Raw genomic sequence first — 23,156 nt, 5'->3', positions numbered from 1 at the left:
TTAATATCCACCAGGACATTTTAAAACACGAGGCCTTAGATACACTGAATTCTCTGGTGAATACCGGTTGGGGCAGCTGACATGTGGATTATGTTGACCCTTCGAACACATACACTGTATCGAGTTCCTAAACTAGGAGAGCTGTAATGACTCTCTTGGGACAAATAAACATTTACTGTGAGGTCCCCGCTTGCTAAATTGCTAGGCTTGAGTTTGAGAGTCTCTGCTACCTTAGGTGAACCCATTTTAATAAAAGTAAAACATTTCAGCTGTTTTTTGGGTCTTTGTGAAGAAAGCAGAAGTTAAATGGAAACTGAGGAAGAACGTGTTCACTCAATAAGGCAACATTTGCAGGAAGGAATAGCAAGGTTGAGTATGTGGAGAAGTAGAACGTGATAGTGATTGAGAGTGAGGATTCTAGAAACACATTTCCTGGATTTTTAAATTTCAGGTCTACTACTTGCTACCAAGTTACTAATTTCTTCATCTATAAAATGGAAATAATGAGAGATTGATTGAGTTAATATTTGAAAATTGCTTAGCATAGAGCCTACACATTGAATGCACTCAATAAATGCTACTGACCACTGGGCAGGCATGATGCTGGCCGTCGTGCTTATATCAAGCAAGCAAATGTCTTTAGAAGCAGGTTGATTCTATGAGCCTAATCTAAGACTCTCCTTCTGTTATAGAGGCTGGTGCCAAATGGCTTGTGATGGTAGATGAGAAGCATATCCCTCAAAGTGCCTAACTCTCCTTGGTTATAAAGTATAGATTAATTCAATCTGTTATAGATAAGTTGGGGGAAAAAAGACCTTTCTTCTAATTTCAGTGCCACTGGAAGAGTGCACACTAAGACCAGAAAGTGGTATGTATAATAATCCAACCTATTAATCAAAACTTCTCAAAAAATAATATTAACTTCATGATAGGAGACATTTTCTAGTGGATAATTTTTAGCACCTAAATACCTGAATAATAATAATAGTGTTACTGAAATATAACTAATTCTCAGGCTGTGTCTACATAAGTGTTTCATTTCAGCCTGTCATTTATTAAAAACAAAACAAAAACTCATCTACTTGTTCATTTTTAATACACCCCACCTAGTTTCAGAAAGAATTTAAGGCCAATGAAAAGCACTTGTTGAATATGTTCAGAAAACGGTACTTAGTAAATTTATCATCTTGAGACTTTCAGTATAACTACCCAATGGACAGAATTCAATGACATTTTTCTTCTCTCAGCTTCATTTAAACATATATCGTTGACTGTCACATACATTATTAATTAAAATCTAATAGAAACCAAGTAGGAAACTCTCTTCTAAGGAAAAGTCACTTGTTAGAGAGTTTAGGATTAGATATACATATTATTTATTATTATATTAGTAACTAACTGTAAGGTGATGCAAAGTAGTCATGTTGTCATAGTCCCTGACACCTCATTACAGGCCCTTATTTCTGACCCCACCCAATCTTCAGTTCCTTTAATGTGTTTGTGGTGGTTACCTTTTTCAAAGCCTAAGATAAGAGATGAGTGTGGGATGGTGAGGGAGTGGTTTCCCTTGACACATAACAGGTCTAGTAAATGTTGGCCATGGTCAGTGTTTCTATCCTGTCAAAGAAAAAAAACCCAAAACAAACCTGTTGCTGTGGAGTTGATTCCGACTCATAGTGACCATAAGACAGAGTAGAATTGCCCTAGAGGGTTTCCGAGGAGTGGCTGGTGGATTTGAGCTGCGAGCTCTTAACCACTGTGCCACCAGGGCTCCTTCATACAGAATGTAATAGATCTGAAGAAAATTGAAACAGTACAGGAGACTTAGTTTATTGTGCTACTCTTAAACTAACTGTAGAAACTTCAACAAGTCACTTTACTACCTTCAAACCCAAGTCTTTATCTATGACATGAAGATGAACTAGTTTTATACTCTCCTTTCTAACTAACATATAATAATCTGAAAATACTAAGAATCAGGATAATTCTTGAGATTTTAACAGTTGCATTACATACAGCCTTAATGGATAATTCCTTACAATTGTGTTTATGTTGTTCATATAACACCAAACCAAATATCTGGACTTTAATATATTCAAATGTGTGACAAAGATATAACCAAGGATTTTCATTCTGTTCTTTATAATTTTCGTGTCATACCCTTTTTAGTGTATGTCCCTTGACTTCTACTACTTTATTTACTCTTGAAGGTATGGGTATTTATTTCATGTGTATCTATTTATTTACTCTTTGTATAAAAGAGAAAATATATATTCTTGTCAGGCAAGTTGCTAAAAATTAATATGCATTACTTCAAGAAATATTTATTCAGTAATCCAGTAAATAGAAAGACAACAATGAATAACACATGGCGCTTGTCCCAAGAAGCTTATAGCCTAATGGGAGAACAGAGAAGTAAATAGGTAATTATAAAACAATGCACTATAGACAATGATTGGGGAAAATGCGGAGTGCAGAAAGGGCATTGGGAGGGCACCTAATCTAATCCAGGAAAATCATCGCAGACTTCCCAAAAGACATGGCACCTAATTGGATGCCTGGGATTTTTCAGGTAGAATAAGCAGCCGGGAGGTGAGAGACAACCATGTATGCCCAGGGATTGAAGATAATTTACAATATGTGTTTGGGGAAAGGGCAGGGGAGGAGTACAACAGGGATAGATGAAGCTACAAGAAGAACAAGAAGTTTGAGTTTAATCCTGAGGACAATAAAGTGCCATTGAAGGGTTTTCCATAGAGGAGTAGCATATAATATTAGCATTAAAAAAAAAAAAAATCACTGGCTGAAGTATGGCAAATGGTTTGGAATATGCAGAACTCCAGGTAAGGAGATCAGTTAGAACACTGTACCAATAAGACTTGTTGTTATTTTTTGGATGCCCAAGCTAGGCTAGAAGTAATTGTGGCCTAAAGTAAGGTAGACGTAATAGAGAAAGAGAAAAGAAGATGTATTCAAGAAATGCGAAAGAGATAGAATCAATAAGATTTGATTATTAATTAGTCAAAAAATACAGGGTTTCTGTTTCTTCCCATTATGGAGTAGCTGATATTAGCTATTAGATATATTCTCCCTTATATAAGAAAGGCGAGGAAAGGGAGAAATGCAGGTACAAATGAGTTTGGTGGCAGGGAATAGGGAATGTGTCCACCCAATAATTTTAATTTTCTTGTGAAATAGAAGATGGTGGGATTATAGGGTGAATGAAGGAAGGCTAATGGTGGGAGCAGGAGCTTTGGGGAAAGTGAAGAGTCAAATGCTAGTATAGCAAAATGTGGAAGATGCCTTTGTCACCCTTGTGTCTTCCCATAATCCTTTCACACTTATCATTTCTGTGCATGTCAGCACAAGTTTCAACTTCCAGCAGCTGTGGTCCTTTGAGGGCTTTCTCTGACTGTAGAAGACTTTTTGCCCGTGAACAGTAGTTCTGAAGTTCTAGGAAACTAGCACACATTGAGAGCATTCCTCAACCAATTACTGACAGCCGTTGGCAGATTAATACCCCAATACCCTCACTCCTTGAGAAGTATAACTCTGAGCTTTATGCTTCATGCTGCTTCCCAGAGTTCCCCAGTAGATTCAGCTCTGTGCCATAGCAGTATTTAGTTCGATAATGCATCCCTTATTAGATACCATCCCTTTCCTGTCTCATTTTTCCATACTTTCCCCAGTGTTCCAAGGATCATCTACCACTCTGTCTCAGAGTCTGCTTCTGGAAGAGCATAAATTAACACTCACAATGATAGAATAATGCATTGGCAAGAAAGAATCCTTTCCCAACTTATTCCTTGAGGCCAGTATTACCCTGATATCAAAACTAGACACAGACGAGACAAGAAAACTGTAGACCAATGTCTCTTATGAATATAGACACAAAATTTTTCAACACAATGCTAGCCAACAGAATCCAGCAACATGTAAATAAGTTTATACACATAACCAAGTGGAATTTATCCAAGGTATGAAGGTTTGGTTTAACATCTAAAAATCGATTAATATCGCACACCGTATCAAAAGGGTAAAGGACAAAAAACACATGATCGTCTCAATAGATGCCAAAAAAAAAAAAAAAATCACTTGGTGAAATTCAAGATCATTCATGATAAAACCACTGAGAAAACTTCCTCAACCTAACAAAGGGCAGCTAGGAAAACCCACAGCTAACATCATGTTTAATGGTAAAAGAGTGAATGCATTCCCCAAAGATTAGGAGCAAGACAAGGATATCCATTCTCACCACTCCCAACCTTGTATTGGAAGTTCTAGCCAGGGAAATTATGCAAGAAAAAAAAAAAAAAAAACTAAAAACAAAAGGTATACAGATTGGAAAGGAAAAAGTAAAAGAACCTTTAATTGCATAAGTCATGATCTTTTAGTTAGAAAATCCTAAGGAACTCACTAAAAAACTGTTAGAACTAATAAACAAGTTGCAGGATACAAGATCAGTATACATACAAATCAGTTGTATATCTATACACTAGCAATGAATAATCCAAAAATGAAATTAAGAAATAAAATAATTCCATTTACAATAGCATCAAAAAGAATAAAAGGATACATTTTGCAAAAGAAGTGCAAAACTCCTACTCTGATATTCACAAAGTGTCATCAAAGGAAATGAAAGAAGATTTTATAAGTGGAAGGATATTCTACATTCATCCATCAAAAGAATTAATATTCTTAAGATGATAGTACTTCTCAAATTGACCTCCCTGTCAAAATCCCAGCTGGATTTTTTTTTTTTTCCTAGAAATTGACAAGATGATCTTAAAATTCATATGGAAGTACATTCATATGAAATTACCAGGGACCCAGAATAGCTTAAACAATCTTGAAAAAGAGGAACAAAGTTGGAGTACTCACTCACATGTCCCAATTTCAAAACTTACAAGACAGTGTGATACTGGCATAAGGAAAGACACAGATCAAAGGATAAAATGTGGTATATCCATACAATGAAATATCGTTTAGCTGTGAAAAGGAATAAAGTACCAACACATGTTACAATATGGATGAACCTTGAAAACATTGTGCTAAGTGGAAGAAGCCAGATACAAAATGTCCCATACTATATGTTTCCATTTATATGAAATGCCAAAGTAGAGACAAAGTAGATTAGTGATTGCCTAGTACTGAAAGTTTGGGGGAAAATGGGGAGTGACTGCTAACCGGTATGGACTTTCTTTTTGGGGCAACACCAAAAAAACCAAACCCATTGCCTTTGAGTTGATTCCGATTCACAGCAACCCTATAGGACAGAGTAGAACTACCCCATAGGGCTTCCAAGACTGTAAATCTCTACAGGAGGAGACTGCCACATCTTTCTTCCTCGTAACTACTGGTGGGTTTGAACTATCAACCTTTGGCTGAACTTTGGGGTGATAGACAGGTTCTAAAATTGACTACCGTGATGGTTGTATGACTCTGTGATAGGTGCACAGCTAAAAACCATTGTATTATACACTTAAAATGGTGAATTTCATGGTATGTGAATTATATTTCAGAAGAGAGAGAGAGGGGGACAGAGGGAGGGAGATAGGGTTTGAGGGAGGGAAGAAAGGAAAGAAGGAAGGGATAAATACTCCTGTGAGGAGTGTTCCTCATCTGATTTTGTTAAAATCTAGGCAGCAAAATCTGTATACCAAGAGCTAAGTGGAGACCCCCAGATATAAAAATACAGAGATAGCTAGCTAGATAGGAATTGATAGTTTTTTCAGTAGAGAGTAGAGGATCAGAAATTTCGTAGTGTATGCCTGAATGCACACCCAATAAGAAGAGGTGTAGTCAGTTTACCGTACCTTATTGATATAAGTAAAGTACAACTTGTTTCTGTTATTATACTCTAAAATTAGGGATTAATTTTAGCCAGTGGAATAGTTCCTGTGCTGAGCTTATCTGAACCGATTTCTTATCAGTACTGAAACTTTGACTTTTTACTACTGAGCCCATTTTACTGAACTCATGGTGGTCTTAGTCTGCTTGTTGACCTTGGGAATGGCCATGCAATGCTCGCGCTCTGTGTCGGGGAGGTTCTCTGTAAGGTGTTCAGTCTCGGCAGCTGAGCGCTTTCTGCTGTGGGAAGATGTCCTCTTGATGGAAAAAATACATGGATTTCAATCAGATTATATTCTCAAATTTGTGAAGATTTGTAATCTGTGTGTTTCATGATTAAATACATTCTGGACTACTAATTTGAGAACACAGGTTTAATCAGTTCATGCTCAAGATCAAATGGGTTGTATAAACATTAAAAAAAAAAATTAGACTCATTAAAATATCCTTTATATCCATCCCTCAGATCCTTCATGAAATAATTTCTTACTATTTCAGCCCAGACTTTTCTTTCCTTTCTTTGAATTTCCATAATCCCCTTAGATTCTCTAAATTTTATCCTTCATTATAGGATGGTCTTCTAATCCTGGGGTCTCTTGACAAATCAGGCCTGATGCTTGTTTTTGGAAATAAAGGTTTGATGGAATACAATTGTAACCATTCATTTGCATATCGTCTCTGCTGCTTTTACGCTTCAACGGCAGAGTTGAGTAGTTGCAACAGAAGAAAGACAATCTGACCATAAGACAATAAGAAGCCGTATGATTGTTAAAACCTAAAATATTTACTATCTGGCTCTTTGCAGAAAAATTTGCTGACCCATGTCCTAATCTTTCTGTGCTATCTTTCCAACTAGGTCAAAAGCTACTTGAGAATGATACCACGCCATCGTTTGTTTTCTGTCCTTCACCTGTAGTTCTGAGCGTATGCGTTTGCCTAACAATTACTTTTTGAAGGCTACTTAACTATGTCATCTGATTGGAAAGGGATGAGAGTACGACAATGTCTAGATCAGGTGCGTGGCACTTTAATTCCTGGGCCGATCTTCAGTTTCACCCTTGAAGCATTGGGGAAACTGTTTTGACTTTTATTTACAGTCACTCAGGTGATATTATTGCCAAATCTATAATGCCAGAATTTTTAGTTTTATCTCAGACTCTTCCTCATTTAACTTGTTATCATTCTTTTTCCATCTGAAATATCAAAAGAACAACTTTATGGAAATTTTTCTTACTCAGTTTATTAAATACTGACCTCGAGTGAAGTTTTTAGCCTAGCTAAATTTATACTCTAAAAGCCCCCCCCCCCCCAAAAAACAACACTGCTGTCGAGTTGATTCTGACTCACAGCGACTCTGTAGGACAGAGTAGAACTGCCCCATAGAGTTTCCAAGGCTGTAATCTTTATGGAAGCAGACTATCACATCTTTTTCCCACAGAGCAACTGGTGGGTTCAAACTGCCAACCTTTCAGTTAGCAGCTAAGCGCTTCACAGCTGTACCACCAGGGATCCATAAATTTATAGACATCTCAAACTGAAAGAAACTAGTAAAATTACCGTCATCACAAGTTTCGAGGTTAGAATCTAAAAATTAGTTTTAAGTGGACTCATCTTTTGTTATTTACATAGTTAAACTCTACTTCTGTGTTCACTCATTCCTTAAACATGGAGTGTCTTTTGAAATGTTTATTATAATCTAGTTCAGCCAAGAGCCATAATTGCAATAATTGATATTTTTTGTCAGTAATTGAATAGTTTCAAAACTTTTAAAGAAAGACTTCTTAACTAACGGCTTCTTCTATTAATGGATGTATATGAACAAAGTGTAAATACTTTTAGAAGCCTATTATCTTGCTAATTTAATTTTAAAGTGAGAACTATTAATCAAATGTGGCCTTGATTAAATTTTCAGGAATAAAGTGATAAAAAATTAGAAAATTTCTGAGAACTTGTGCCATGATATCCTGAGAAAATAAAAGAAAAATTTCAAGCTCTGTTACACCATTAAAAATGAATTGTGACAAAAGATTATAAGCCCATTAAATGTATTAGACATGAGTCTTGGAGCTTGCCTCTGACAAGGTAAAAACACATCAGAATGAGCATGTTTCTTACTCTTTGAAAGAGAAAAAGGATTTACCTATTCAAAGTACATATTTTTTCTAACAATCACCAACTGGTGTGTGAGACATTCAAGTATTCAAACTACTTTAGGAACTTCTCCTGAGTTTTAATGCTTTTAGCAGATTCAGTTTGTTATTCATCTTGATATCTATTGCATTAAAAACATCTAGTTACCCCAAAGTGTCTCTTTATTATCCAAAAGTGTCTTTTTATTCACGAATGAATATAGATCGTCAAGGAAGATAAGCTATTTCAACAAGTCATTCTGAAGGACTGATCATTGTTTTACTGTACTGCTAATGTTCAAAGTGATCACATGACACTTAAGCTATCTTGGTCCCTCATAAACTTGAAAACAACCAAAAGAATTCAGTTGGAATAATGACAGTCTTGATCATTGCTTGGGGGAGTATGTTGAACAAGATGACCTGTTGTGCTTTTCAAACCCAGGGGAAAAGATTACTTTTAACAGGATATGAAACCAGATTACTGTTCTGTGTTTAACTAACAGTTCTAAAAATCTAGACAGATAGTGAAATATAATATCATTAATATGCAATTTATACTTAATAGAGTTTGTATTTTAAAGACGCGATAAATTACTTGGGAATTAAAGTGTATGAAAGTCAAATTTTCGTTTTAATAGGTAAAAAGAACTTTACAGAAATGAGCAATTAATATTTTGCACATAGATATCCCTTCTGAAGAAACTTACATACGTTGATCCGGCATAATGCAATATTTGCATTTGAGGTTAGAAGTCCAGACTTTCCTACATGTAGATAGAGGCAGAGGAGAGAAACAAAAATCTGGTACACCCTGTTCTGCAGTAGTTCTTTACCAGTTGAAGTGTGGCTGCTTCTAAGCCTTAGAGGGTCTGTAGCCAAGCCTCCTTACAGGTCAGAGGAACCAAGGCTAATCAAAGGAGAGCTTTATCTCTTCGCTCCTTTCTTTTCCTTAACTTTTCTTATCAAGTTCTTCAATACTGTAGAGTTCTTTCTCTCAAACTTTCAGTCTTTTTGGAGGACACTAGGCAATTATGCTTTTAGGTATCTAATTTCCATACAAGGATTAGACTCTAGTTTGGGTAGTTAAGAACAAAAACAAAAACCTATTGCTATTGAGTAGATTCTGACTCATAGTGACCCTACAGAACACAGTAGAACTGCCCCATGGGGTTTCCAAGGAGTGGCTGATGGATTCAAACTGCTGACCTTTTGGTTAGCAGCCAGGCTTTAACCAATTGGTTAGTGGTAGAATTCTTGCCTTCCATCCTAGGTTCAATCCCTGGCCAATGAACCTCAACCCAGCTACCACCAGTCTGTCAGTGGAGGCTTGCGTGTTGCTATGATGCCAAACAGGTTTCAATGGAGAAGACAGACTAGGAAGAAAGACCTGGTGATCTAGTTCCAAAAAATTAGCCCATGAAAACCCTGTATATCACAACTGTCCTATCCCATTGTGCGTGGGGTCACCAAGAGTCAGGGGCCGACTCCAGAAGCAACTAACAATAACAAGTCACTTTAGCTGCCATTGGGAAGCTTGGAGGATGCCTTATACAGGGTCTGCTGGATTATAGCTTCTCCCTGCTGCTTAGAATGGGGAACCTGAGTGCTGTGGCCTCACATACCATTTCCCTGAGTCTCTGTATTTTCCTGGAGTTTGTGGCAAGATACATTAAAGAAAATTTACAGCTCTTTATGATTCTTCTGAGAACAAGAAAGTGACTAATTAATCCTTTTGGGCTTTGGTGAGCCCAAGAGAATGAGCCTACCAACTCGACATCTAGCCAGGCATCCTTAATGACAAAGGAAACAGAGACTTATTCTTGTGATTTAAAGCCAAACCCACCTTTCATTTCAAGATAGCTTCTGACCTAATTGGTGGCCTTGCTTAACTATAAAATTAAAATAATGCCTGCTACCTGAGAACCAACCCCCAATTATTGACTGAACCAATGAATCAAAAACGTAACAGGGATTTTGTTTGGAAAAAAAATTTTAAGAATGGAATCTTGAGGGTATGAAAAGTAGGTCACAACACCTCTAAATTTAAAATAAATTGAAACTAGGTTAAGGTGCAACTTTTTTAGTGATTTGTAAGACTTGAAGGTTTCAAATGCACCGAGTACTAGCTCAGGAAACAAAACATCTGGGTTCTAGTCTTGGTGCTGCTTATAATTAGCTCTGTGGCCCTGGATCTCTAGGCCTGTAAGTTGTTTCTTCAAGTATAAAATGGCAAATGTGGGTTAGATAACCTTCTAAGTGCCTCTGGTTATAAAATATCTTAATTCCATATTTTCCTCTGAGGACTTTCCAGCTTGGTCATTCCACCACGGATTCCACTAACTAGCTTCCAGTGCAGTGATATTCGTTATAGGACACACCAAGTCCTAATAGTTACATGGTAACCGAGCAATAAGAGAGTACAGACATTGGGTGCTCCGGGGTTATTTCCTTTCCCCAGTAGGCAGGCAAAGTAAAACTGAGCACAGAAGTTCACGGTGTTTACAGTTGATAAATGAACGTTAAAGTTCCGTTCACATTGTTCTTCCAGAATGAAGGAAAGATGGCCTCTGCACTGAATTGAATTAAGAATGAATGGCCTCTCATTTACGTTCATTGCTTTGCTTGCATAGGAACTTGGTTGTTTGCCAACAACTTAATGTCTTGAGAAAGCTATAGGTCATTTTGCAGCCTAGCATTTAATAGCACCGTGTCACAAATCTGATTTAATCTTTGTCACCAGTTGGGGGGGTAAAGTATAAGCTCCAAATAACAAAACCTTAATGACCTGAACAACATTTTATGTTTCACCTCTAAACATTTCTTTTATAGAAAATTCTGTGATTTTCTCCGTCATGTTCATTCAATGAAGAGACTCATCTGAGCTGATAAATAATAGATCATCACAATTGTGAATTTTGTCAAAGGACAAAGGAAAATGTGTTGGTTTGGAGTAAGTGACATTTACAGAATGCTTGCTTTTATTGAATATCATGGGGAAAAAAAAGACCAACATTAATTGGAATTTCAATTAAGACTATTTTTCCTAAATTTTTTTTTTTTTTTCATTTTGGAAATATAGTACTTCCTTGTTACCAAGGTATCAAAAATGTACACACAAAAAAAACTTCAAAAAAAAAAGAATCTCCCCACCCAATGACAATTGTGCTTAATGCATTGGTATATACTCTTTCACATAGGTTTATATGCATATATACACCACATAGACGATCTACTCCCAGTGACCAATCCACAAACACAGATATACTTCAATCCTGACTAGTCTGTGAGACCTAAGTAAAGCCGTGTTTTCTCCGATATTAAAATTATGACACTTCTGAGTTCCCACATGCCCATGGTTATGAAACCCCAGTTTTTCCTTGCCCCTTATTGTCTTATACACTGTAGCCAAGAATTCCAACGTTTCTGACTCAAGCCAGAGGACTCCTCTGTATATTTCACCAAGATGCAAAACCTGGACAACCTTCAGCATATGCCACTTGCCTCACTGTTTCCACACCCACAGAAATTCGTTAGAATAGAAGAGAGGAGGGGCCTTTTCCGGGTGTTAGTTCAGCCATAGACGTACCTCTTCTGAACTGGTAAGCTTAAGAGTTAGCGTTTAGTTTTCGGCTCACACACAGGGCTTTGTATATACATATTTTTTCCCTCAAGGCACACTGCCAGCACTCAGGTGAGTGGATCAGGCATTAGCTCCACCGTGTTTTCAAAACCAACTCCTCTCTGCTGCCCAGACCAAGTCGGGAGAGGACCACAAGTCCAGACTTGCTGGCTGTGGCTGTCCCACTGCTTAGGCTCTTTCCTGGAAGGAACAACTGGATTCCAGTTGTTCCTTCCTCCAACTGGGCCTCAGCCAGGGTTCCACCAGGTCACTGGATCTGTTTTAATATGTCTGAATCTCAACAAATAATGAGTTTTAACCTTGATCTTTTTCCCTTCGGAAATCATCTTGGCTCTTATGTAAATTTGTGGATATAAAAAGGAACCTGGGGGAAGGGTACTACCTGAATTCATCTACCAGACAGCATCTAAAAGTCAGGCCCTTCCCAAGCTAAAAAAATATCCACTTACATTCTTCCCTCTGATCATTGAATGGAAATCCTGGTGATGTAGTGGTTAAGTGCTACAGCTGCTAACCGAAAGGTCAGCAGTTCAGATCTACCAGGCACTCCTTGGAAACTCTACGGGGCAGTTCTGCTCTGTCCTATAGGGTCGCTATGAGTCGGAATCAACTCGATGGTAACGGGTTTGGGTTTGGTTGATCATTGAATAGGTACTGGCCTTGCAGCGACCTTGTTCTACAGCTTAACGGTAAGATAAGCAGCCTCTGGTTCCAGACAACTCGCAGTTAAAGCTCTCCCTTGCCGTCGTCCCAGAGATGACCTTGTGAAATTTACCAGACAGTTCTGTGCCTTAGTATCTCTTATCAGTGAAACAGGACTGATAATGGTCACACTTTTCTCATGCGTAGTTGTGAAAATTAAATGCTTTAACACATGTTAATGCCTTGTGCCTGGCACATAGTGAGTGTTCAGCTAATGTCCGCCATTACTATTTCAGTAATTCTAATATTCAAAGAGATTTCAAAACTGTTTCCAGAACAATTAAAGGAAAAACGATATCATCATCATTAAAAATAAAATAAAGAGCCCTGGTAGCGCAATGGTTAATGTGCTTGGCTGCTAACTGAAAGGTCAGCAGTTCAAACCCACCAGCCACTCCAAGGGAGAAAGATGTGGCAGTCTACTTCCCTAAAGATTTCAGCCTTGGCAACCGTATGGGACAGTTCTACTCTGTCCTATAGGGTCACTATGAGTTGGAATCGACTCCATGGCCCTGGATTTGGTTTTTTTGGTTTAATGAACTTTAAATATAACTTCATTATGTAAAAAAATGAAAGTATTAATTCATTACTACCCTGTTCTGCATTACCAAAATCAATATCCACGTGCCTTTAAATGTTGTTTTTTTTAAGTACATTCTGTTTTGTAGCCTCCTCCCACCCAACAATATTATGAAACTCTTTTCTTATCCACCATACTTTCATCCTTTTCTGTCCTATTTATAGAAACACTAGAATATATTCTTCTAGGTGCTTTTTATTTCCTTGTTTTCAGGGTTATAATAATGGTGTGAAAAAACTCTTATAGGTAGGTGATCACTTGCCTCCTTAATTATTTCCTTGAGACCAATACCAGAGAAGGAATTATAGTCAAGTGGCATGTATAATTTGTCCCCCAGAAATGTTTCCTGGTTTATACCAGGCCAGCTTTCTTGTACCTTCACCAACAGATAACATTAAAAAAATTAAGCACTAATAGTTTGATAGACAAAAAAGGTATGCTGCTTTAGTATATATTTCTTTAGTAACTATTAAAACCAAAAAGCCAAGCCTGTTGCCGTCGAGTCGATCCCAAATCACAGTGACCCCATTAGCGAGGGTAAATTTTTGATTATGGTAAGCTTTTAATTTTTTGTGGCTAGCTATGCTCTTAGCCCATTTTTCTTTTCATTGCGTTAAAAAGGGCTCTTTGAGTTTGTAGTGTAGTCACAAATTCCTTTATTGCTTTTCAGAAAGAAAAGGAATATAGCTTATTAATTTTCTGTAAGTCCATCTTTCTCACGAGCCATATAAAGTTATCGTCCTGGTAAAACTAAAGTGCAATTTAAAAATTGTAAAGTAGAATGAAGTGTCAAATTGGAATGTAGGCATATCTAGGTAACAAAAGTCAGGGAAATACCTATGAATTAAATATTTGGGAATGGAAACTAAAAAGCTGTTTTCCTTTCTATTACATGGAAAAGAAATACAAATTTTTATTTGTACCTGTATGAGTTCTAGGATTTCCTTTCTCTTGATTTCAGAGTCATGTTATACAATTATTATAATGATTATTTCCAAGCCTTTAATCTGACCTTATAAGCCATTGTAATGAATGAACAAATATTTACAATACAGAGGTTAGCTACAGGTTTTATCCTTGCTTCTTTTTTCTTTTGTTGCTTTTGTTTTGATCATATTGTTACCTAAAGCAGGCCTTGCTTGCTGCAGCTTCTCTTCAATAAAGACAGACGGAGGTTAGAAGAGAGGAAGAGCATTTATTGCAAATACACAGGCAAGGAGCAAGGAGGCGTATACCTCTAATCAACCTCCCTGAACAAAGAGAGGCAGAAGCTTTTTTTACCATCTCTCACGAGAAGCACATACAAACATTGTGGACTACATAGGTTATCATGGCATACAGGCTCAGTAAGATAAACTGCACTTTTCTCTTTCGCATGTAGGCTAGTAAACTGGCTTCGACTGCTCGAGCCATACCCAGCGCTTTGAGGACAATGGACAGGAGGGGGCAGGTTCTGCTTGGTCTGAGTAGCTCCACATTGACCCATACCCATTGCCATCACTAAGGTTTTGTTTGTTGGTGGACAGGAGGAGCAGGTAAACGGCTCCTGGCTGCGTAGGCTATCAATATCAAAATTTCTTTATATGGCTGTTAAATTTTAAAATTTATTTTTAAATATTTATAATTCTTTTGGGCTTAAATTTATATTTAAAAAAATTTTAATCAATGGATTCATTTTCTCCTGTGAGCATTTGGGGACCGGAAGGGGTAGCTGTTTCAGTTAAAACATACACACACACACACACACACACACACACACATATCAATGCATTCTAATCAATTTTGAGGGCAGCTAAAACTTGTTCTAGAATTCATTTGAGAGAAAATTCATGAAAATTTCAGGAAATGCTGAAAAATGAAACCAGTGAAGGAGAAAAGCCTGAACAGATATTAAAATACTGCAAAACTGGACTTTTAAAATTGTGTATATATATATGCATATATTATATACATATGTATGTGGTGTGTAACCCGAAAATTAAGACTGAATATTACAGCTATTGGAGGGACTTTGGGGTCTTGAATTTGTGGCATCTTCTCTAGTGACCTTTTGCACTATGAAGAGTCAGGGTCATCACATTGGCTACTTTGCCACCCTCATCCTTCATGCCATCTATTATGGATTGAATTGTGTCCCCCCAAAATGTGTGTTAATTTAACTAGGCCATGATCCCCAGTACTGTGTGGTTGTCCACCGTTTTGTGATCTGATACGGTTATCTTGTGTGTTGTAAATCCAAACCTCTGTGATGTTAATGAGGCAGGATTAGAAGCAGTTATGTTAACAAGGCAGGACTCAATCTACAGGATTAGGTTGTATCTTGAGTCAATCTCTTTTGAGATATAAAAGAGAGAAGTGAGCAGAGAGAAGAGGGACCTCATACCACTAACAAAGAAACCCCGGGAGCAGAGCATGTCCTTTGGACCCAGGGTCCCTGTGCTGAGAAGCTCTAGACCAGGGGAAGTTTGATGACAAGGACCTTTCCCAAAGCCGACACGGAGAGAAAGCCTTCCCCCAGGAGCTGGCACCCCAAGTTTGGCTTCTAGCCTCTAAGACTGTGAGAGGATAAATTTCTGTTCATTAAAGCCATCCACTTGTGGTATTTCTGTTATGGCAGCACTAGATAACTAAGACACCCTCCAAATAGACAGGACTGAATGAATTAAGGGAGACACTGGATGAGACCAATGATTTGGGTAGTGTATTGTGAAATAATAAGAATAGAGAATTTTATAATCGTTCAGTTTGAGCGCACAAGGAAAGTAAAGGATCCACCTGTTTGATGCATATACTCCTTATATACACACTTTCACTGTCCTAGGTGTCTCCCCTGATTCAGTGCTGGTGAATGGAGGAGCAAGACAGGCTGAGCCAGAAGGCAGAGAAAATGAATGCCAAGGAATAAATTCACCTGAAGAGAATCCAAATTAGTTGTATCATCTTTAGGTGCCGTCGCTTGCAAGCAAATGATTATAGGCTGTGCACTCATCTATGAGGATTACTTTAATGTTTTCATCTAAAAGATTTTCTACAGTAATCCTTAGGATATTCAGTTATAACCCCAAAAATAATAATTAGGAAAATATGATATTATATCTCCACGTAAGTAATGTTCTGTGTTTTCTGCACCCTAGGTTACTTTCATAAAAGAATTGTTATGAACTTTAACTCATTGCAGTAAACCAGCAATCACTGAGTTTATCCGGTGCTATCATTTTAACCACTTTAATCCGTCACTGTTGAGTCACCTCTGATGAATGACGACCCCATGTGTGTCCAAATAGAACTGGGCTGCATACAGCTTTCAAAGGCTGGTTTTTCAGAAATAGATTGCCAGGACTTTCTTCAGAGGCACCTCTGAGTGGACTCAAACCTCCAATCTTTTGGTTAGCAGCCAAGCACATTAACTGTTTGCACCACCCAGGGACTCCAAGCTATCATAGACACCCATGTTTGTCATAGATGTTCAGCAAAATGTTTAGCAACTGTTTGGGAAGCTCTCATTAACTGAGATTAATTAGCAGAATATTTTACTCAAGTTCGTATTTTCTTATTTTACAGAGGTCTAATGAATACGAACAGCTAGCTTGTTTGGCCTTCCTTCGTGAACCTCTTATAGATAACATTAAGACCAAAGTCTAATATTTTAATGGTTTTAAATGCCAGAAGAGCAGTTGCCTGGCCATAGAGCACTCTGAGCAAACTCAGCCAAACTCCAACCTATCCCACAAACCCCATTTTATCTCCAAGGCCTTGCTTGTTTCTGAAGTAGCTCATGTGCTCTGTATAGGCCAGAGTGGTCCTTCCCAAGGGATCTAATTTGTTTTGAGATATTTCCTGGTTCAAAGAGCCTCTAGGAGCCTAATTCATATCTAGAATACAGGGAACATAGAGACCAAACAATTGAGAGGGGAGTTAGAAAATATTATTTTTGCCCTGGATTCTTCTAAGTCAAATCCAATTGCCTTTATGTATGCCTCTTTCTTCTTCATTAGATCTGACTTATTTTAGGAATCTCAAAGATTTGTTACTGGCCAAGACTAGATCCTAAATCTAGACACATAACAATACCTTTAGAACACACAAACACTCTATGAGTGGGAACACAGAACACAAACATCAAGTGTATTGCTTGCTGAATATCATGTCTGCCTTGGGGACCATCTTCTAGAACAGCAACTCAGTGCTTGCTTTGGCCACACGTAAACTGAAATTGGAATGATACAGAGAAGATTAGTATGGTCCCCATGCGAGGATGACAGGAAGGCAAATAATAAACTTTCCAAGTTGAGATATTGAGAATGGCCTGAGGAGGGGCTTTGCATGTTGGGAAGGAGTGAGAATACTATTGGGAAAGTATATTTTGGAATTATCTTAGGGTCTTGAATGCCAAGCTAATTTTGATCTGTCTTCAAAGCAATGGGAGATCAAATGAAGCTTTTCGATCTGGAACTGACAAAAAAAAACAGTGGTAAGGCTGTTTAATCTTTCCATAGTGTGGGTAAGAGCTGGGAAATCTTAGAAGGTAAAAACCAAGTCCAGGTAAAGATCATGAAATCATCCAGGTGAAAGTAACATGGGCCTGATGTAGGCCAGGTGAATGTAATATTGAAAGGAGTGCTATAAATGCAGGGACTGTTATGAAACAATTGGTGGCAACTAATTGCTGATAAGCACAGTGATGAGGGTAGATTTAAACTCTACCATGAGATTTTGAGAAAGGGGGAAATTAAGATGGCAAAAGTGGTACTGAAAAATATATGCTAAACGGGAGGGGTTCTGTTTTTAGAGAAAAATGGTGATTTAAGCAAAATTACCCTCAGAAGTGTTTCACATTCAGAGGTTGTCAGATATTAACATACTGGGTTAGCTTTCTAATTACTCTCTGATGTGACACTCTGAGAAGTCACAGTTTGGATGGGGAAAAAGGATGAGTCAGAATCACAGACTATGCAAAATCTGATGACACTCTGAAGTCTAGGACCCTGAAAGGAAGCACCAGATAGGATGTGGATGCAGAATGAGAGGTAGAAAATACTAGAAAACAAAGTGCCTGCTTCACACTTGTAGCAATGAAAACCCTGACAGCAGTATTTGGATTAAAGAGTTGTACAGTGTATCTCTCAGGGTCTAGGCGGGAAAACAGATGCCAAGGTGAATATTTCCAACAGATGGAATTTAATACTGGACATTGTTTACACAGGCAACGAAAGGGCCAAATAGACAAACAAAAAATGATGAGCAAACCCAGAGCTTAGCAACAACAGGAAACCACCATGCCCCTAGAGCAAGAGGAACTCAGAGGAGGTGGTGTTGCCAGAGCCCAGGAGCTGCGGCTGTGCAGTGGGAGCTGGAACCTCAGAGCAAGGGGCTGTTTTCTGGGAGCTGGAAGCACAGAAAAGACTCAGCAGATGCTGACTGAAGATGTGACTGGAGGCAAAAAGAGAAGAACTACTCAGGCTTCATCCTTATTCCACCCCTCCAATCTTCCAAGAGTGCTTCCCAATGGCCAAGTCTACCTAGACTCTAGAGGGCAAGGGAGCCTATGAAATGTGATTTCCTGGATACAGAGAGGAGCTGGGGTAGGGAGGAGGAATGGGGCAGGGGGCGAACCTGAGCAAAGAGGGGCACATACAGGAAGCCCATCACAGATTACCTAATACAGAGTATAGTAAGGTTTTGAGGGCTGCTTCTGGAGAAACTTTTAGAACATAAGCGTAGATTAAAAATATTGATATTTCTTTCTCCTTGTAACTAGAAATCAAATGGTATTGGAAGCAGAGTATTTAGTATTTATCTAAAATTGGAGCACATGAGTTTTCATCTGCCAGACTAGCCTTCAGTCCATTCTCCTCCCTCGCCCCCCCTTTTTTTTTACCTTGCAGACATCACCGTGTGCTTCATATCCAGTTATCACAAAGCTGCACATCTGCGAAAATCATAGTTCTATCATCTTAAATAGAACAGATGGAAGTTTTCCATGAGGCAAGAAGAGTTTTTAAAAAATGATTGTGCTCCTCCCCTTCTGTTCTTCTTACTGCTTCTAGCCTGTACTAATAGTTCAGAAGTAATTAGGACTGAACTTTATTTTGTATTCTGCAAATGATTTATGATTCTGTGGCTGGAGAACAGAAAGAGACTCATATTTTGAGATGCTTTGCCTTTGATACTCTATGGGTCTTTTGGAAAGTCACTTAGTCTAGCAGGACTGTACTTAAAGAGAAATAAATAAAGACTGGGGTGCAAGGACAGGGAAAGGGAGGTATGAATAGGAGTACCATGGTGCTCAAAATAAAGAAACTAATGTTTCCTGTGTTATTTGTTACAATTTCCCTTTCATAGCACCATGGGACCGAGTCTAATGTTTAAGAGAAAATAATAACAGCTAACGTTTAGTGGGAGTCCTTGGGTGGTGCAGATGGTTAATGTACTCGGTTACTAACCAAAAGGTTGGAGGTTCAAGTTCGCCCAGAGTTGCTTTGGAAGAAGGCTTGGCAATCTACTTCTGAAAAATCAGCCACTGAAAACCCTATGGAGTGCAGTTCTACCCCGACACCCGCGGCGCTGCCACGAGTCAGAGTAGACTCAATGGCAACTGGTTTTTAACATGTGTTGAGTGCTCACAATTTGCCAGGGCAAGTTTTAAATGTTTTGCATGTATTATCTCATTTAACACTCAAAACAAACCTATGAGGGAGGTGCCCTTATGACTCCCCCTTTATTGCTGAAGTAGGCCAAAGAGCAGAGGGGAATTTTTTCAAGGTCACATCTCAGGTACATGCTAGGGTCAGCATTCGAACCTTGCAGCTTCTCCCCACAACCAACACGGGACTCATGGTATCCAGCTGACTTTCTCAGGTCATCTCAGACGTGGAGGACTATTAATGCAAACGATAGGCTTTACCGAGAGCTGGTATCCAGGTAGGTGGGTTAGCAATGGCCCTTCTGAGGCTCTGTTTGGACAAATACGCTTGGATATGTTACCAATGTTGGAAAATGGGGAATCTCGTGATATCCAAATGGGAGGCAAGGGAAAGGGTCGAAGCACATGGAGCCTGATCAGTCTAACCTGGCTTCTAAGGCATTTGACTTAGATATTGGGCAATAGTTACTTCGTCTATAAAATGGGAATAATAACAGTACCTACTTCAAAAAGTAGTTTTAAAAATTATATAAAATACTATAAATTATTTGTCATATAGTAAGTACAGAACTCAACACATAGTTTTTGTTGTTACTGTCAAATGAAGGATGGGATTAATTTAAGATCCAGGTTATCTATTGGCTATTTTACCACAAAAAAAATCCTGATTAACTGATAATCTCCCTTCAAATCTATCTCGTCAGGTCGATGTCGAAGAGTTAATGAGCCATTCCTAAGGCTAAAGCTTTAAATCATGGTTTATTTCTAAATTCTCTGCCCTTGTTTAGAAGCAAGGTAAACAGGGAGCCACTCTCCACTGAAGACTACATTCAAGTCTACAGTAACAGTAAACAGTCCTTTACAGCTTTCAAAGCTTTCTCCAGTATGGCCCTAAGATATGTTCTCATCAGATCTCCCATTGCTTTCCTTTTTGTGTTAAATTCCCGGAATATCCAAACTATGTGATGCTGCCCAGATTTGTCCCATGCGTCTGTCCCCTGGTCACATGTTCTTGCTTTCTATCTACCTAGACAATCACCCCCACCTCAACCTATCAAAATCTTTCTCTTTCTTAAGTCCATCTTGCCTGAATGTATTTCTCAAAGCCTTTTATTATCTATTCAAATGAACGTGCTCTCTCTCTGGTTTCTGAACGATAGCGTTTGTTTGCACATCGCTTATGGCAGGTATCACTGACCACCTTGTATTACGTTTATGAACTTGCCATAGCCTTCCTTGCTAAGATATAAATGCAGGAGTTGGTTTTAAACCCGGGTAGCTCCTCTTCTTTGCTCTTATTAGTTGCCATCAAGTTATTCTGACTCGTGGAGACCCTATGTGTGCAGAGTAGAACTGCTCCAACGGGTTCTCCAGGCTGTGACTTTTCAGAAGGAGATTGCCAGGACTGTCTTCTGAGGATACTCTGGATGTGTTTGAATCACCAGCCTCTCAGATAGTAGTCAAACACTTAATGGTTTGTGTCACCCAGGGATTCCTGGGCAGTTGTTTTTTTTTTTTGTACTGTGGGTAGAAGTTTACAGAACAAACTAGCTTCTCATTAATAAGTTGCTTTACGACATTGGTTAACAACACCACGACATGTCAACAATCTCCCTTCTCAGACTTGAGTTCCCTATTGCCACCTTTTGTGTCCCCTCCTGCCTTCTAGTCCTTGCCCCAGGGCTGATGTGCCTTTTTAGTCTCCTTTTGTTTTATGGGCCTGTCTAATCTTTGGTTGAAGGATGAACCTCAGGAGTGAGCTCATTACTGAGCTAAAAGGGTGCCTGGAGGCCATACTCTCAAGCTTTCTCCAGTCTCTGTCAGGCCAGTAAGTCTGGTATTTTTTTGTGAGTTAGAATTTAGTTCTACATTTTCCTCCAGCTCTGTCTGGTACCACCTCTATCGTGATCCCTGTCAGAGCAGTCAGTGGCAGCCGGGCACCATCTAGTTATGCTGAACTCAGTCTGGTGGAGGCCGTGGTAGTTGTGGTCCATTAGTCCTTTGGACTAATCTTTCTCTTGTGTCTTTAGTTTTCTTCATTCTCCCTTGCTTCTGAAGGGGTAAGACCAGTGGAGTATCCTAGATGGCCACTCACAGGCTTTTAAGACCCCAGACACTACTCAACAAAGTAGAATGTAGAATATTTTCTTTATAAACTATGTTATGCGAGTTAAGCTAGATGTTCCCTGAGACCATGGTCCCCACAGCCCTCAGCCTAGTAATTAGTTCCCTCATGGAGTTTGGATGTGTCTATGGAGTTTACGGAAACCCTGGTGGTGTAGTGGCTAAGTGCTACGTCTGCTAACCAAAGGGTCGGCAGTTTGAATCCACCAGGTGCTCCTTGGAAACTATGGGGTGGTTCTACTCTGTCCTATAGAGTCCCTATGAGTCGGAATAGACTCGATGGCACTGGGTTTGGCTTGGTTTTATGGAGCTTACATGACCTTGCCTTGTACAAGTTATGCTGGCTTCCCCAGCATTGTGTACTATCTTACCCTTCACCAAAGTTACCACTTATTTATTGTGTATTTAGTGTTTTTCCATCCCTCTCCTCCCCTCCCTCGTAACCAGCAAAGGTTGTTTCTTTTTGTGTGTAAACCTTTCCATGAGTTTTTATAGTAGTGGTCTCATACAATATTTTCCTTTTGTGATTGACTTATTTCACTCAGCATAATGCCCTCCAGATTCATCCATGTTGTGAGATGCTTCACAGATTCATCATTGTTCTTTATCATTACATAGTATGTCATTGTGTGTATGTACCATAGTTCGTTTACCCATTCATATGTTGATAGGAATCTAGGTTTTTTCCATCTTTTGCTATTGTGAACAATGCTGCAATGAACATGGGTTTGCATATGTCTATTTGTGTGATGGAAACCCTGGTGGCCTAGTGGTTAAGAGCTACGGCTGCTAACCAAAAGTCGGCAGTCCGAATCTGCCAGGTGCTCCTTGGAAACCATATGGGGCAGTTCTGCTCTATCCTGTAGGGTCTCTATGAGTCAGAATTGACTCTATGGCAACGGACTTTTCCATTTTTTTGGTTTATTTGTGTGACAGCTCTTATTTCTCTAGGATATTTTCCTAGGAGTGGGATTGCTGGATCATATAGTATTTCTATTTCTAGCTTTCTAAAGAAGTGCCCTATCATTTTCCAAAATGTTTGTATCATTTTGCATTCCCACCAGTGGTGCATAGAAGTTCCAACCTTCCCTGCAGCCTCTCCAACATTTGGTATTTTCTGTTTTTTTGATTCGTGCCAGTAATGCTGGGGCGAGATGGTATCTCATTGTGGTTTTGATTTGCATTTCTCTAATGGCTAGTGGTCACGACCATTTCCTCATGTGTCTGTTAGTCACTCAAGTGTCTTCTCTGATGAAGTGTCTGTTCATTTCCTTTGCCTACTTTTAAACTGGATTATTTGTCTTTTTGTTGCAAAGTGTTGGATTTTCCTGTAGATTTTAGAGATTAGACTTTTGTAGGATTTGTAATAGCTAAAAAAATTTTTTTCCCAGTCTGTAGGTTCTCTTTTTACTCTTTTGATGAGTATAAGTGTTTAATTTTTAGAAGATCCCAGTTATCGAGCTTATCTTCTGGGAGTTTGTGTGT

At 38.7% G+C, this 23,156-nt stretch overlaps 1 long non-coding RNA gene and 1 other non-coding gene across 2 annotated transcripts in view; one reads left to right on the top strand and one right to left on the bottom strand.

Moving 5' to 3' along the window:
* LOC111749431 (uncharacterized) overlaps positions 1-23,156 on the bottom strand; it is a 108,430-nt gene that overhangs the window by 19,599 nt on the left and 65,675 nt on the right. The window lies entirely within an intron of this gene.
* On the top strand, positions 17,090-17,196 carry LOC111749513 (U6 spliceosomal RNA). The gene has a single exon (XR_002784642.1). It is a non-coding gene; the product is annotated as a U6 spliceosomal RNA (small nuclear RNA).

Source organism: Loxodonta africana, chromosome 6 (genome assembly GCF_030014295.1).
Source record: "Loxodonta africana isolate mLoxAfr1 chromosome 6, mLoxAfr1.hap2, whole genome shotgun sequence".
NCBI lineage: Eukaryota > Metazoa > Chordata > Mammalia > Proboscidea > Elephantidae > Loxodonta > Loxodonta africana.
The sequence above is the reverse complement of the archived record's forward strand: the minus strand, read 5'-3'. Positions and strand labels throughout refer to the sequence as shown.